Source organism: Triturus cristatus, chromosome 1_1 (genome assembly GCF_964204655.1).
Source record: "Triturus cristatus chromosome 1_1, aTriCri1.1, whole genome shotgun sequence".
NCBI lineage: Eukaryota > Metazoa > Chordata > Amphibia > Caudata > Salamandridae > Triturus > Triturus cristatus.
The window spans coordinates 310,810,891-310,825,547 of record NC_140579.1 but is presented as its reverse complement, the minus strand read 5'-3'; the positions used below and the strand labels follow the sequence as shown (position 1 = coordinate 310,825,547).

Here is a 14,657-nt window from a genome sequence, read left to right as displayed (position 1 = left end):
ACATAACCCATGTAACATAGGAGCATTTTTCCTTTTTGTGATAGGATGAATTCTGCGCCTTCAGTCATGGTGATGTCTTTATTTCTAAAGAAAATGTAGATATAATTAAGTTAATATCATGTGATGAAATAATGTGTTAGAAAGATATATATTTGTTGATATATACTTACAATTTTGATGTAGATGTGGAAAAGATTTTTCTTTTGGTGGTTGTTGGCTGTTATTTTTCGTATAGAGTTGGTATATCTGTTGATATATAAAAACTAATGTTAATACATTTTCAATTATTTGTTGTAGGTGATAGGGGAATTGGGAAAGTGTTTGTTTTAATTAGCTATAATATCTATTTATTTTAAAGTCATTATTTTAAATACTTACTTTTTGATTAGCTTTATTTTTTCTGTTGTTGTAGATAAATTTGGAGATTGCTGGAAGTGTCTGTAGTGGAGATATAAATAAATGAAAGCATTTTGTAGTTTATTTTAATTTCATAGTATTTCTTACTACTTCTTTTCCATTATTAATGTTTTATAAACTAAAAATTATTACTTTTTGATTAGCTGTCTTTCTTTATTTGTAGAGGAATTTTCTTGTGCTTGCAAGTATCTGTAGTGGAGATATAAGTAAATGAAAGTGTATTTTACTTACATATAAATTGTATGCATTTCTTACAAATAGTTAGTACAATTAAAGTTTTACCAAACATTATTTACTTACTTGTTTCTGTTAGAGGTTTTGTTTCTACAGTATATCTTGTTGTTAGGAAAGAATCTGGTAGCATTTTTCTTCTGTTTTCTTGTAGTTTTGAAGTGGAAAAGAGTAAATAATTTTTTTTTATACTGTTGTCTTAATTGGTTACTTTGTCTCATTGGTTGGTTTAGTTAGTCTTCGATTCTGATTTGTTGTTGTGTTCAGTTGGAATTTTTTTTTCTTGGTGTTTCCATATATGGAAGATGCTAATTAAGTAGTAGTAATGTATTTTAAGTATATTTCATTGTTTTAATGTTGTTTATAAGTAATTTGATGTTTTATATGTTGGTGTTTGTTTTGTTTAGTATATCTATTTATAATTTTATGAGTGGTTTTAGTAAAAGGTATTTTATTTGGTTTTCATGTGTTTGTAAAATGTGTTTATATAAATTAATTGTATTGTGTATGTTTATGTTGGGAAAAAGTCAGTTTTATATGCATTTATATGTTGTAATATGTTTTATAATTAGTCAATATTATTGTAGGTTCGATATTGTAGGCTGTCTATATTTTGATTTTCGAATATTATGGTTCTTTCTTAGTTAATTGTATGGATATCGATATTTGTATAATCGATTTTTTGTATTTCGATAATGTTAGAAACGATATTTTGTTTAGTCGATATAGTGGGTTCGATATTTGAGTGCATTATTAATTAAGTATTGGTGGTCGATATTGTGGTATACGATATTTTGTCGTCGATATTGTGTGTAGTCGATATTTTGTCTCTCGATATTAAGTCACTGATCCGTTAAATGCTCCGCAGTTCGGAGCGGGCAGGACTTGTCTGTCGAATGACCCCGGGTTTGTCAGTCACGGAACGAACTGTATACCGCAGCCAGATGAACATAACGTGCTGTGGTTTTGCTGTGCTACCACGATTATGTGTTCAGTGATTTTCTACACTCATTGTTTTTATAATGAGACAGTCATAATGCCGTTCATGGGGTGTTGTGTTACATTGTAGCAGAGTAGCAGACAGCTGGAGTTACGAGCAGCTGAGCCTGCCCCCGCACTGCCACAGCTTTCAGACAGTATCTTGCATTATAGCAGCACTCCGCTTGACAGCTAAGGAGGTGCTATGATGCGTGACTTAGCATTTCAGTGCAGTGATATGGACCACCACACTGAAATGGGTTAGTCTACTGCCTGATGCATGATGTTTGGCAAGGCTGATGAAGAGGAGGAGGAAGACTACTGGCGTCTATGCCCTCTGCACCACCTCTCTCTTTGGAACCATTATAAGGTTGGACAGTTTGCTAGACAAGTTGTGAGGGCAGTCTCAGACAGTGGGCAAACTCCCTGAGATACAGCCACAAGGAGTGAGACAAAACTATTATCAATAAAATGTTCCATTGCCGAATCTGCTTTTGAACCATAGAGCCTGGCTCCTCAAAAGGATTGCCCATTATGGAGGCTTGGAAGGCTCCGAGAAACCCAGTAGTGCATCCTAGCATGCCACTGAATAACAACACTGGTGCCCATTGCTCTGGTGACACAATCTGTGGTATCTAGGCCGACCCTCAAGATATACTAAGTTATGTCCTGGCCCTCATGTAAGGTCTGGGAAAAGGATCTGAATGTGTTGTGTTTTTCTTTCTTGATCTTCTGCAATTTATTTTACTCATTAACTTTCACTCTCCTATGCATCTACACTTTCACTTCTGAGAACAGAGGTTGGCTGAATATTTAGCTCAGTGCATAAATATTATTAACAAATAGAAATGTAAAGGTCTTGCTGAGGTGTAAATTGAGTAAACTTGAACAGGTCCTGCATGACAGATTCCCAACCTCTGCACTGGAGGGTAGAGACCAGCTGTGTTCCAGGAGCTAGAAATGAAAAAAGAGACTGATAACACACGGGCCACACAGTTCTCCTGGGCCACTACATGACTGGTCACCAAGTGGAGGTGGTTCCATACAGCATTTAAAAGGGGAAGGGGAGAACTTTTTTTGCCCACCACACACATCAGGCTTAGCCAAGCATGACATGCAGGAAATGAAGGCCTTAAAGCCGGATAGGACTTGCCCTCATCCCAGCACAACCACCTAAAAACACCGGAAAGCAAATTATATTGTAAAGAATTCTAAATCTGGTTAAACCTCAGCCCAAAAAGGACTAGCATAGTTTTTTGCAAAAGTCTTTATTAGTTGAGAAGAATTCATGGACCCAGAAAGGACAGAGTGGCATAGCGCGGCCTAAATGACCACGTATAATGTCAGTGGAGAAAGCAGACACTGACCAGGCTGCAATCATATGTGGTGAAGCCCCATAACTCAAATAGATGTACGCTTGCAAGGAGAATTGGCTTGAACGACGGTCCAGTCTGGAATCCAGCACAATCCAGCAGACTGAACAATGTCTCCCTAGATGGGGAGTTCAGCATAGAGACAACATGTGCATAGGTAGATACAGGCAAGTTCTAACCTAGAAAGTGCCAGTACCTCATCCTGGATACAATACAGGTAGATGACTTAGGAAAGAGTCACAATAGAGTCCAGCAGGACACAACCAATATCTGTATTTGAAGGAGAGGCGTAGACCTCTAAACTTTAAGATACAAGTTCAACCAGTGCTGCAAGGCATGTCAGGGATGTTGGAATAACTCAAACAACCCATCTTTACTGAGCAGCTACGTGCCAGACACTCAGCACAGCAACCAAGCACTAAACACAAGTCCACTATTGTTTCTGAGATGTTAGGTGGAAAGACAAAGACCGAGCCAGATGCCTTTTAAGGAAGATAGTTAGTTACATAGTAAGAAGAAGCAGCCATTCCATTCAAAACATCCGTCTTTTGCTGGCTTGTTAACACCAAATGAAGAGCAACATTTTTAAGTGGAACTTTCCCCAAAGTCTGATAAGGTTTAATGAAAAAAAATTAAAACTTGTACATCAAAATGACAAATTCCTAAAATAAACTGCAAGAACAAAAAAAACTATTAAATGACAAGAAGAGAGGGAAGAATTTGATCTAGAACGAAAATAACTGATCAGTAGATCTGTGTAGACTGTTTTAAAATGCAATTATCTGTATTACATGGATTACCAAAGTTTTGAAAAAGAGCCCTGTAGTTGAGTTTTAGAACAAGGTTGGGCACATTAAAACCATCATTCTTAGTATTTGCCAACACTTAGCTCATAAACACTTATACGCACCAATGAGACCGGGATCCGTGGCGTTCAACCTGACGAACGTTGGCTCCCTCATGTACCTGGCCAGAGCACTGGCCATTGATTCTGGGTAAGTAGCAGAGGCGGCCAGCATTTGCTTGTTGGCAGGCAGCGAAGAATAGATCCAGCTGATTGAAATAGGAAAAAGCAAATGTTAAAAATGTTTCAGCTACACTGTTGGATAAGCGGGTTCTTGGCCTGCGTCTTACTTGATTTGTTCTTGGAAGCTGCCTTCCTCCAGGAGTTTGTCAGCTTCATCGAGAATAAAAAGACGAATTCTGGCTGTGTTCATGCAGCCAAGTTCTATCAATTGCTTGATTCGGCCTGTGGGGAGCAGAGAGAAGTTCTATTAAACTCTGACAAATGTGAAACAAATTACAGGAAAATGTTAGTCATCAACAACTTATTAAGATGATTCGATTGAACCGTCCTTCACATGTAAAAAGCATTGGAGTTGGGAGGAACTTAAGCCCCTTCCCCTGCTCATTGAGGCTTGCTGAACTCATCCCTTCTCAGAAAGGACACGATTTCTATCTGTTTGCGGATCTTTTCAGATTTGCACCCAGAGTCAATAGGCGACAATCAGTAGTTGTAGGTAGAAAGCCTACACCATTCATCTTCAAAACATAAATCTCACTCATGTGGATCCTCGTTATAGCACAGATGAGAGCATGGATTCACAGCTTCTTTATTAGAGCACTCTTCAGTCACTCTCCTGTTCATGCCCCAACCGACTTTCTTTATTAGAGCACTCTTCAGTCACTCTCCTGTTCATGCCCCAACCGACTTATAAGATCCCTTTTTCAAAAACCCAACTCTACCTTCCGTTATAGAACTTCTATCCCAAACGTTCTTGTTACATCATCACACACTCCTATAAACATTAATCTTAACTAAATCAACTTCCTATTCACCATTGACACCATCGCTGTCCACAACCTAAGTAAATAAGAGTTGGCTCATAAGTGTACAACATTGCCGATACTCTCATCACTATTTTTGCACATTGTTAGGTCTGCGCCTGAGACAGCACATGCTGTCTCTTCGAGACATTTAGTAAGTTGGCTTTTAAAAGTGCCACCAGAGGCTTTTGGTGGCCTAAAGCTTGAGTGCACGTGAGCGTGCACGCCGGCAGTCGCCATCTGCCTTTCTGTCATGGCTCATTAAGCCTCCTCCACCCCCTTGCTGTCTGCTCTCACTACACCCCCTCCCTTATCCCCCTCCCTCCTCGTTAGCTTGTTATTCTTAACTTCGCAACCCTGCCGTCATAGCGCTTTTCCCATAATTTTTAGCTGTGTTGCATGGCTAAAAGTTATGATGAAATAGCGCTGAGGTGCATTCGAGCGCTATGAAAAAAGCACTATAACGTGTTAGCTGGAATGAACGGAGCCACAACAAACACATCTTTGGCTGCACCAGGCTGGGCCCGAGCACAGAGCTCATTAGTGCTATAAGGTATGTTTGCATTATGTCAAGCACAAGATACTCCAGGTTGTAGCCCAGCTGAGGAGCCTTGTAAAACATGGCTTGTATTCAATGTATCAATAGTAGTAGACTATACTGCTATGTGAAATGATCCACATTCCCGGGTGACTGTTTGTGGAGGGGGTTGGTCTGAAAGGGAATAGTTGATGATTTATGGATGGAGCTTAGAAAAACAGAGCCCACACGTCCATTAAATGAGGCCCGTACTAATAATTCCAAACAGAAAGCAGAGGCCAGCGCAGGGACTTTACCACTCATCAGCTGACCCCCAGGTTCTATGAGTAGCTCATATTGCAAAGCATGGCAAGTGCTCATATATATATATACACATTCTCTTCTGTCCACTGAGTGCATGTGTAGAGATTGTGTGCACCAGCAGGCAAAGCAAGGCACGCACATGTTATGTTATGTTATAACAATTTATATAGCGCAACAGCTGCCCCAAGAAAGGGGCGTCCCAGCGCTCCTGACAAGGACTAAGCCCTCAAGACACCTTCCAACACAGATTAGACTTTGGGGAAGAGATGGGTCTTAAGGGCCTTCCTGAAAGGCAGATAATCCCTTAGACGAATAAATGCTGGGAGAGAATTCCACAGCCTGGCTGCCTTATACCTAAAAGATCTACCGCCTGCCCTGGTTTTCTTAACCCGTGGCACCTTCAACAGGTTTTGGCTAGAGGATCGAAGTTGGCGCGTGGGCTCATAAGGCTGGATCAGGTCTGTTAATATCTGTGGAGAAGCCAGCTTCTATGTCTTGAAGACCACACAAAGTGCCTTGAACTCTATACGTCTTTCCATAGGCAACCAGTGTAGTCTTCGAATTGCATCCGAGGCAGAGCTAGATCTACGTAGACCTAGCAACATTCTAGCCGCAGCGGTCTGGACTCTCTGTAACCTGTGGACCTCAACCTTATTGGCCCCCAAATAGAGAGTCGAAGCATAGTCCAGCCGTGACAGGATTGTGGCTTGAATAATCAGCTGTCTAGTAGGGGCATCAAAGAACTTAAAAATAGACTTAAAGCTCCTGAGCAGCCCAAAACATGTGCCAGCCACCTTCTTAGTCTGGGTTTGGTAGTTAAGATTACTATCTACCCAAACACCGAGGTTTTTCACCACCGTCTTTGGAGGGGGTGCTTGTCCAAGGCTCTGGGGCCACCAATCATTACTCCAAAGACCCTGGTATTTCCCCATCAGCAGAATTTCCGTTTTCTCAGCGTTTAGCTGCAAACAGTTGATGGTGAGCCAGTCCGCCACTGCTGCCAAATTGGTGCAGAAGCGGGCGGCGTCTAGGCTATTACCCCTAACGGTATTGCTAGACAGGGCTACCACCAACTTTGTATCGTCAGCATAAGAGACAAGGGTCAAACCACAGCTCTTTGCGAGAAGAGCCAGTGGCAGCACGTAGATATTAAAAAGCAAAGGGCTCAAAGATGAGCCCTGAGGTACACCTTGTGTCACCTTGAAAGTCCCTGAGGAAAACGGGGGCACAGAAACCTCGAAAGTCCTATCCTCTAGGAAGGATGCCAGCCAGCGTAAGGCCAAGCCATTGATCCCAACCTCCTCTAATCGTCTCAGCAAAATGGCATGGGACACGGTGTCAAATGCGGCACTCAAGTCTAGCAGGATTAATGCCGCAGTGTGCCCATTATCCAAAGATGCCCAAAGATGTTCTGTCACGGCCAACAGTGCTGACTCAGTGCTGTGACCGGGGCGAAAGCCGTTTTGCGAGGGATCCAAGATGTTATTAGAGGACAGGAAGTTGGAGAGTGTGGCATTGACATATGTCTCCAGAATCTTCGATGCCCAAGGTAGGCGGGAGATAGGCCTATAGGTCTCAGGACGATCTGGATCTAAGTTGGGTTTCTTTATTAAAGGCAGGACTTTGGCTATCTTCCAAGCAGTGGGCACGATTCCTGTGGTCAATGAAGCATTTAAGATGTCACACAGAGGGCCCTGAATTGTAGGAAGAAGCTTAAGAAAATGACCTGGCCTAAGCGGATCAAGGGGAACCAGATTTTATTTTAAAACAGAGTGCCTCCAGCTGGGCAGGCACGATCAGCGGGAACTTATCCAATAAGCAGGCCGTTGCCTCTACCGAATCAGTAGATTGTATTGATGCGGGAAATTGTTTATAAATCCTTTCCACTTTGGAAATGAAATATGCCGCTAGATCATAGCATTGCGTGTTGGATGAAATAAAAGGCTCCGTAGGAGCTGTTGTTAATGAGGCAACTAAGGAGAATATACATTTAGCCTTATTCCCACTGCCTGCAAGTTGTGACGCATAGAAAGTGGCTCGGACCACCTGGATCCTTTTTTGGTAGTTCTTAATGGCCAAACGATATTTTTCTTTAGCCATCAAGTCATAGTCCCTTCTCCAAGTGCGTTCAAGTTTTTTGCAGTCCTTTCGCAATACGGCAAGTTCTTCGTTATACCAGGGGCTGTAGCTAGATTTGCGGGATGGTTGCCATTTTTTCGGAACTAGCTCGTCCAAGGGCTGTCTGATCCAGGTAGAAAAGGCAGTATATGCCATGTTAGGGTCCGCATTAGACATGGGGCAGGAGGTCCTCAATTTTTCAGCGTAATTAGCCCAGTCGAGCTTATGCCATGCTCTTTTGCATGTGAGGTGGCAGCAATCCTTAATTCTAGCCCCTTTGATTGACAGATAAATCATGATCAAATAATGATCAGTCCAAAGCAATTTTAATGGGGCCGCTACAGACAATAAGTTCAAGTTGGTAAACACTGGGTCTAGAAGATGACCCGCCGTGTGAGTAGAACCTTGCACCAACTGAACCAATTGACAGGCCCAAAGGTCTGCTATAAAATTAGCTATATCGGGATCTTCTATATTATCTAGGTGGAGATTTAAGTCACCCACAATAGTAAAATTGGCCCATCCAAGTGCCAATCTGTTCACGAGCTCTACACAGGCTGCTCTAAATACGCTCGAGCTCCCTGGTGGTCTATAGATCAAGAGCCCCGCTACCGTATAATTTTGCGAGATAGTGATTTTGAAACTTGCACATTCACTACCCGCCAGAATTTGTTTCTCCAAATTACAAGTAAGGTAAGATTTAAAAACAACCGCTATACCCCCACCACTGATCTCCCTATTCACGGTCCTAATACTGTAACCAGCGGGGAGCGCTAAGAGAGTTTCAGGCATGGTACTATCGGTAAGCCATGTTTCTGTAAGAAAGCAAATATCGGGTGAGTAGTTCTCCAAAAGGACAAAAATGTCCTCGTGGTGCTTAACCAGCGAACGACAATTAAGGGAAAGAATCGCTATCTTCCTCATCTTTTCAGCACGTCTGATATTAGTAGGACAAAAAATGGCAGTAGAATGTCTGTTTAGTGAAGTATACCGACAGGCCCTGCAACTAAAAGGACCCTCATGAGCCTCTTGCCCAGAGTGAGTGCACGTGTCACCGATATCTCTTAGTGCTAAAATAGATTCGCGCCCCAAACCTTTCCTTACCGTAGTAGCTTCTACAGCATCTCTGGCACCTGGCAGCGGTCTGGCGCGGACGGGCGCAGACGGGCTTGCCTCTGGCACGCCTCGGGCGCGCCTCTGGCACGCCCGCTGCGCGCACGTGCTGCGCGCTTGCATCTGTCTCAATAAATATCTGAGGCCGAAGAAACACTAGTGCGCCAACAGCCCAAAATGGCGGCCCCCAGTGTCTTAAGGAACACAGAAGAAGGACACCAGGTCAGTAAGAAAATGCTAAATAAAACTTTAAAAACCGAATGAAAGCAGCCAGACTAAACTAATGTAAAATAAGTGACCAAATGTACCCTTTGTTAAATCGTTTTTAAAGTGCAAGTGTGCCTAATAAAATGCAGCAGCAGCAGGAACAGAACTTAGCAGCAAAAATCGTGGTCTAGAACAGGAAACAACCTTCTGTCAGGGCGAGCGCTTGCATCTGTCTCAATAAATATCTGAGGCCGAAGAAACACTAGTGCGCCAACAGCCCAAAATGGCGGCCCCCGGTGTCTTAAGGAACACATTTCACTGTCACGATATGGAAATCCTATATACATGTACACGTGTTTCAAACCTTTGCTCTAATAACATAATAAACCGTGCTCGCCATCCTAGCACTTTTCTCATAACTATTAGCCATGTTGCATGGCTGAAAATTATTTAAAAAATAGCTCAGTGCTGCTTTGTAGTGCTTTGACAAAAGTTATTACAGAGCCAGCACTGCCTGCATTATACCACTTTTGTTTTTTCTTTCAGTCATGCTACACGGCAGCCGTGCTGCTGTACAACATGGGTAAAAGACAATGACAAAGCCAATACCTTTTCATCAATCCACGACCCATTTATCCACTATTTCACCTTTCCATCCACCCACACATTTTTCTATCAATCACTTTCTCTTCTATTATCCTTTCACCTAATATCCATCTATTCACTTCCTGTTCTCTATTGATCATCCCAGTCATCTTTTCACTGTTCATCCATTCACTCAACCTTTCTTTCTTCCATTCTCAACTCATCCAGCCACCCAACTCCCTTCCATGCACTCTTCCATCTTTCCACCCTTCCATTCATCCTTTTGTTCCAGCAGTCTTCCAGTCCTCTTTTCATTCATCCATCCTTTCACTCGTCCTTTCATCTTTCCAAACCTTCTTTCACCCTTCTTTGTTTTCCTCTTTTCCTCCAACCCCCTTTCCTTCTATCCCTATTTTAATTCTTCCTTCCACACTTCCTTCTTTGCACCCTTCTTTTGTTTCACACTTCCTTCCACTCTTCCCTTCACATTTCTTTGTTTTATCCTTCCATTCATACTTGTATCCTTCCTCGTTCCTTCCTTTTTTCCCTTCCTTATTTCACCATTTATATTTAGCAATCTATTTCTTTTCTTTCCTCTTTGATTTTTTGCTTTATTATCTTTCTATGTACCTCTATCTGTTTAATGCCTCTACTTTTCTGGTTTTTCACATTTTATTAATTCAATCCTCTGTCTCCTTCACGCACTTGGCTCAGTTGTCAGCCGTAGGCCTACACGCCTCAGCTCTTTCTGTTCTACAAACCTGAAGACAGACGAAGCCCTCAAAAGAGTCAACATTTTAGTGTCTTATCAGCCAAGTGACTCATGTCGACACCTACCACACCTCTAGCTGCTATAGTAGAGGGTTTAGGCATAGCCAATTGGTCTCACCTTTGGGAACTTAAGTGTTTAGTTACCCAGCACAATATCTTTGGTGCAACAACATCAACTGTTGCATGGCTAAACACTTTTAAGGTCCCAAAGGCGAGACCTATTGGCTATGCCAATGCTTGTTTTATTCCGTATCCAGACAGCAGTAACAACTAAATTGACTGGTAAACCAATGCATTTTTTATACAACAAATAGGATGCGTCTCCCACTTTTACCCTTTGCTTAACAACAGTTGCTCTTTTGTCCCTGGCACTGCTACAGTACATTAATTCGTCCTGCACCAGTAGGAAACATAAGCCTTTCCGTACTGGGAATGCCATCCATTCATAGTACTCACTGGTCCGAGTTTCATAATTACAGTTCAGTATTTCCAGGACTGCTTCCCAGAATGTCATTGTGACCTAATGAAGACACCAGAAAGTACCGGTTCAACTGGGTTGAAACATTAACAATATAAGTTTTAGGCTGTTGCCTTGTACTGATAATCATCTTGGGACATGTTAACTAGGCTGACAGTTTATTACGGTTAACCTAAGGAGACAGGCATTGCTACATCGAATTCTTGTTGTGCAAACAGCATATGTATTCTTTGCATGTTTGAGCCTTATAAGCAGTGAGCAGTCAACCATGGTATAATGTAGCACCCTTTAATTTGCTTTTTGGATATATTCGTGCATGATTCTGGAGCATTATCTTATAATTTATTACACGTATTCAATGTTGTGGAATTATGATTATTTCTCTGACACATTTATGTACAGATAGCGTGATGGACTACTGACCAGAGAACCCATGCTACTGAAGTGTTTTCGAATGAACCTCTGTTGTTTTTGGCACTCGTTGTCATATTCCCCGGTCAGAATACATGGCTGCCCAATTGTATTGAATGTCCAGCAGGATTAGAATCATACCATTTCTAGCATATACATTATAATCAGCCTTGCATAAAAGAATACTGAAACAGCTTTTAATACAGTGACCGGTTTTAATAGTGTGGTCTGGAGTCTGACTGTGTTCATAGCCAATCAATTCTGAGCAGCAGGATCTGTTAAAATGTGCGCAGTTCGCTTGCAACAAGGAGAAAATGGTACGATAAAATTGGTGAAGGAAAGAGATTTTGTCAGATTTATTTTCAAATAGACTATGTACATTAGTAATCCACTCAATAACAGGATATTATTTAGATTCTACAACATATCTTCTGAAATTGATTATGAAGGTTTACGTTTTTTTGTTAACAATGTCTCTAGTAAGTGCATTGCAAGCAAGATGCAGTGTTGAAGTCATAAATGCATAAATTAAATATGACAACAAGGCAAGCAGCAAAACAATAGCATCAAAGGAATCTTAAGGGTGAGCACCGTGAAGGTAGCTCACAGCAGAAACAGTCCATCTTTTTCATCAGATTATCGACTTTTCCAACGAACTGCGTGATTTTGCCGGCTTTAAGAACTGAATGTGTGCCGACTCTCTTTTCGTACATCTATGTCGGACCAGTGCGCTGGGGCATATAGAACCAGAAGACAATTTGGTAATCCTAGTGCGATGAATTGCTATTATCCATGGAAACACAGAAGCGGGTACTACTGCAAACTTGTGGAGGGGTGAGGTAACAAGGTTAAAAAGTCAAGACTTGGGGCCATATTATCAAGGACGGGGTTAAAATTATCGCCGCTTTAGCGGCGGGAAACTATGGGGCATATCAACAACAACCGGCGATAATTATCTCTAAGCGCACTTAGCGCTAGGATAATTATCGCCGGCTAGCGTGAAATTTTTATCGCTGAGATAGCGTGCTATTAGCAACGCTTATCTCAATAGCGATAAAAATCCTCACGCTAATAGGCTACCGTGAGATTATCGCTGGAAACCCAGCGATAATCTCACGTTACCTTGTTGATAGGGACAGGCAAATTTAGCCATGATATCCTCCTTCCATAGGATATCATGGCTAAGTCAGAAAAATACCAGACGTAAAAAAGCAGCGTTAACCGCGGTTAGCGCTGCTTTTTTTGTCTCTAACAGGGTTAGCGACATTCTTGATAATAAGAGAAATGTCGCTTAGCGACATTTCTCCTATTATTTTACTCTGGAACGTCCCCTTTGCATCTCATTAGAGATGCAAGGGGAAGCGTAGAGTAAAAGGGTGCTAACATGCAAATTTGCATGTTAGCACCCTGTTGTTGATAGGGCGCTGGTTTTATCTCTCCTTTTTTGGCTTTTAAAGCCAAAAAAGCAGAGATTAAGCCCTTGTTGATATGCCCCTAAGTGCTTGATAATATGCCGCAGAAAATTCCCATAGAAGCCCATGTTCTGGTGTCAACATGGGCTTCTATTGGAATTCTCTGGGGCATATTATCAAGCCCATTATCGCAGCTTTAGCGGCAGTTTCCTGCCGCTAAAGCGGCGATAATTTTAACTCCGTCCTTGATAATATGGCCCTAGGTCTTAGAAAACCTAGTTTAATTAGCACATGTATCACTCATAATAATAAAAAAAACTTCGGACAGACTAACTGTTTTTGAAAAAGAAATAAGATTTGCCTAGGTTAAAAAAATACGTTAAATAATTTATAGAATTCTTATGGCATAAATAATTGCTCTTATTTTATTACTCCCTTTAACCTGTAACCTGCTCTTCTGTCTTTCAAGGTCTGTGTATGGAGAGTAAGATTTGCATTTCGAGTAGTTAAATATGAAGCAGTGAAGATGGAGGCACATGGGTCTTTTCCATGTCAGCTCTACTCAAACAGGGCAGAGACATACAACCCCGCTTCACACAGGAATCAACGCCGCTTGCTAAGACCAGACATACAGTACTTCTTTAGTGGGCCGTGGTACTTTTATCTGAACGGGTGACAACCCCTCATTGTCAAAGATTCAAACTAAGCAGTCTTGTAAAAGCTGCTTCTGTTGTTCCGCTGGCTGTACTGAATTTCCAACATGCGAGAGTATTGCACCACCTTGTGGTGGAATAACAAAACTACAGCTTATTAATAATAAATAAAAATGCTGCGAAGCGCCTGACAGGAAGCAACCAAAACACCACTTCGGGCACAAAATGTGAAGCATAGCTGCCAAGGTTTCAGATTGCTATGTGTGACATTTTCATAACTTCAGTGTAATTATGAGTGACATTTCCACGACAATGAGTGACACTTTCTCACAAGCAAAATCAAGCACTGAAGACGAGGGAAACATACAAATATCAAGAAACAAGAAACTCTTAGACGTTCAGCGAAAGTGTGGACTCCAGGGCCTCTCGGTCCCACGTGGGACCCAGCCCAAACAGTATTTGAGGCCCCAACAACATTCTTTTGTCAGCCTCCTAGTAGTGTTGCAGGGCAGACTTGTAGAAAAACAATAACATTGTGTGGTAATGAAGCCATGATCCACGTGCGATGCACCTCAACTAGAGGTCAACTGATGTGCACATAAATGTGGGACAAGACCCCAAAACACACCTCGCGGAGAGGTACATACATTGTGCACGATTGTGCACTGTGTGGCAAGTTAAAAACCTACTGGCAACCCAAATGTGCACTGTGTGACTACTGCTCACATGTAACGAAAACGCAACATAACTGGTTCTGGAGATTGACTCGTCACACAATTAAAAGGTCCTGAGCAGTTTTAGAAAACTTTAAGTTAACTACAATACAACTTTGTATAAAGTTAATAACTGTAACTTGTAGACTAGAACTTCAAAATTGCATCCAAAAACGGAATGGTAAAAATATTGCCCATGGAGCCTCAAACTCACAATGTGAAAAAATGTCACTAGATGGCAGTGTAACACAGAACAGTGAAAAACAAATATTTGAATGCAAGATTTCACAATGTTTAACACTACAACGCTGCACTCGAGTAAAGAATGCCCAAAAAAATTAGTCACTGCCTATATTTTATGCACATGAGGAACTTTGAAAAATTATCTCATGCAAACGAGTATTAGTAGATACAAGCGAGATTTCAAAAGCTGGAGAGCGTCTATAATGTGACAAGGGCAAAGAAAAGTACCAGTGAGTCCAAAGTAACAGCGAGCTCAATCCCTCGACGGCGCTCCACTGACAGAGTA

At 41.7% G+C, this 14,657-nt stretch overlaps 1 pseudogene across 1 annotated transcript in view; it reads right to left on the bottom strand.

The window, feature by feature from the left end:
* LOC146870162 (putative ATP-dependent RNA helicase DDX20) overlaps nt 1-14,657 on the bottom strand; it is a 552,287-nt pseudogene that overhangs the window by 476,072 nt on the left and 61,558 nt on the right. The window contains exons 4-5 of the transcript XR_014978117.1: nt 4,134-4,248; nt 3,910-4,052 (exon numbers count right to left, since the gene is read on the bottom strand). The product of XR_014978117.1 is annotated as a putative ATP-dependent RNA helicase DDX20 (transcript). The remainder of the gene's footprint in view (nt 1-3,909; nt 4,053-4,133; nt 4,249-14,657) is intronic.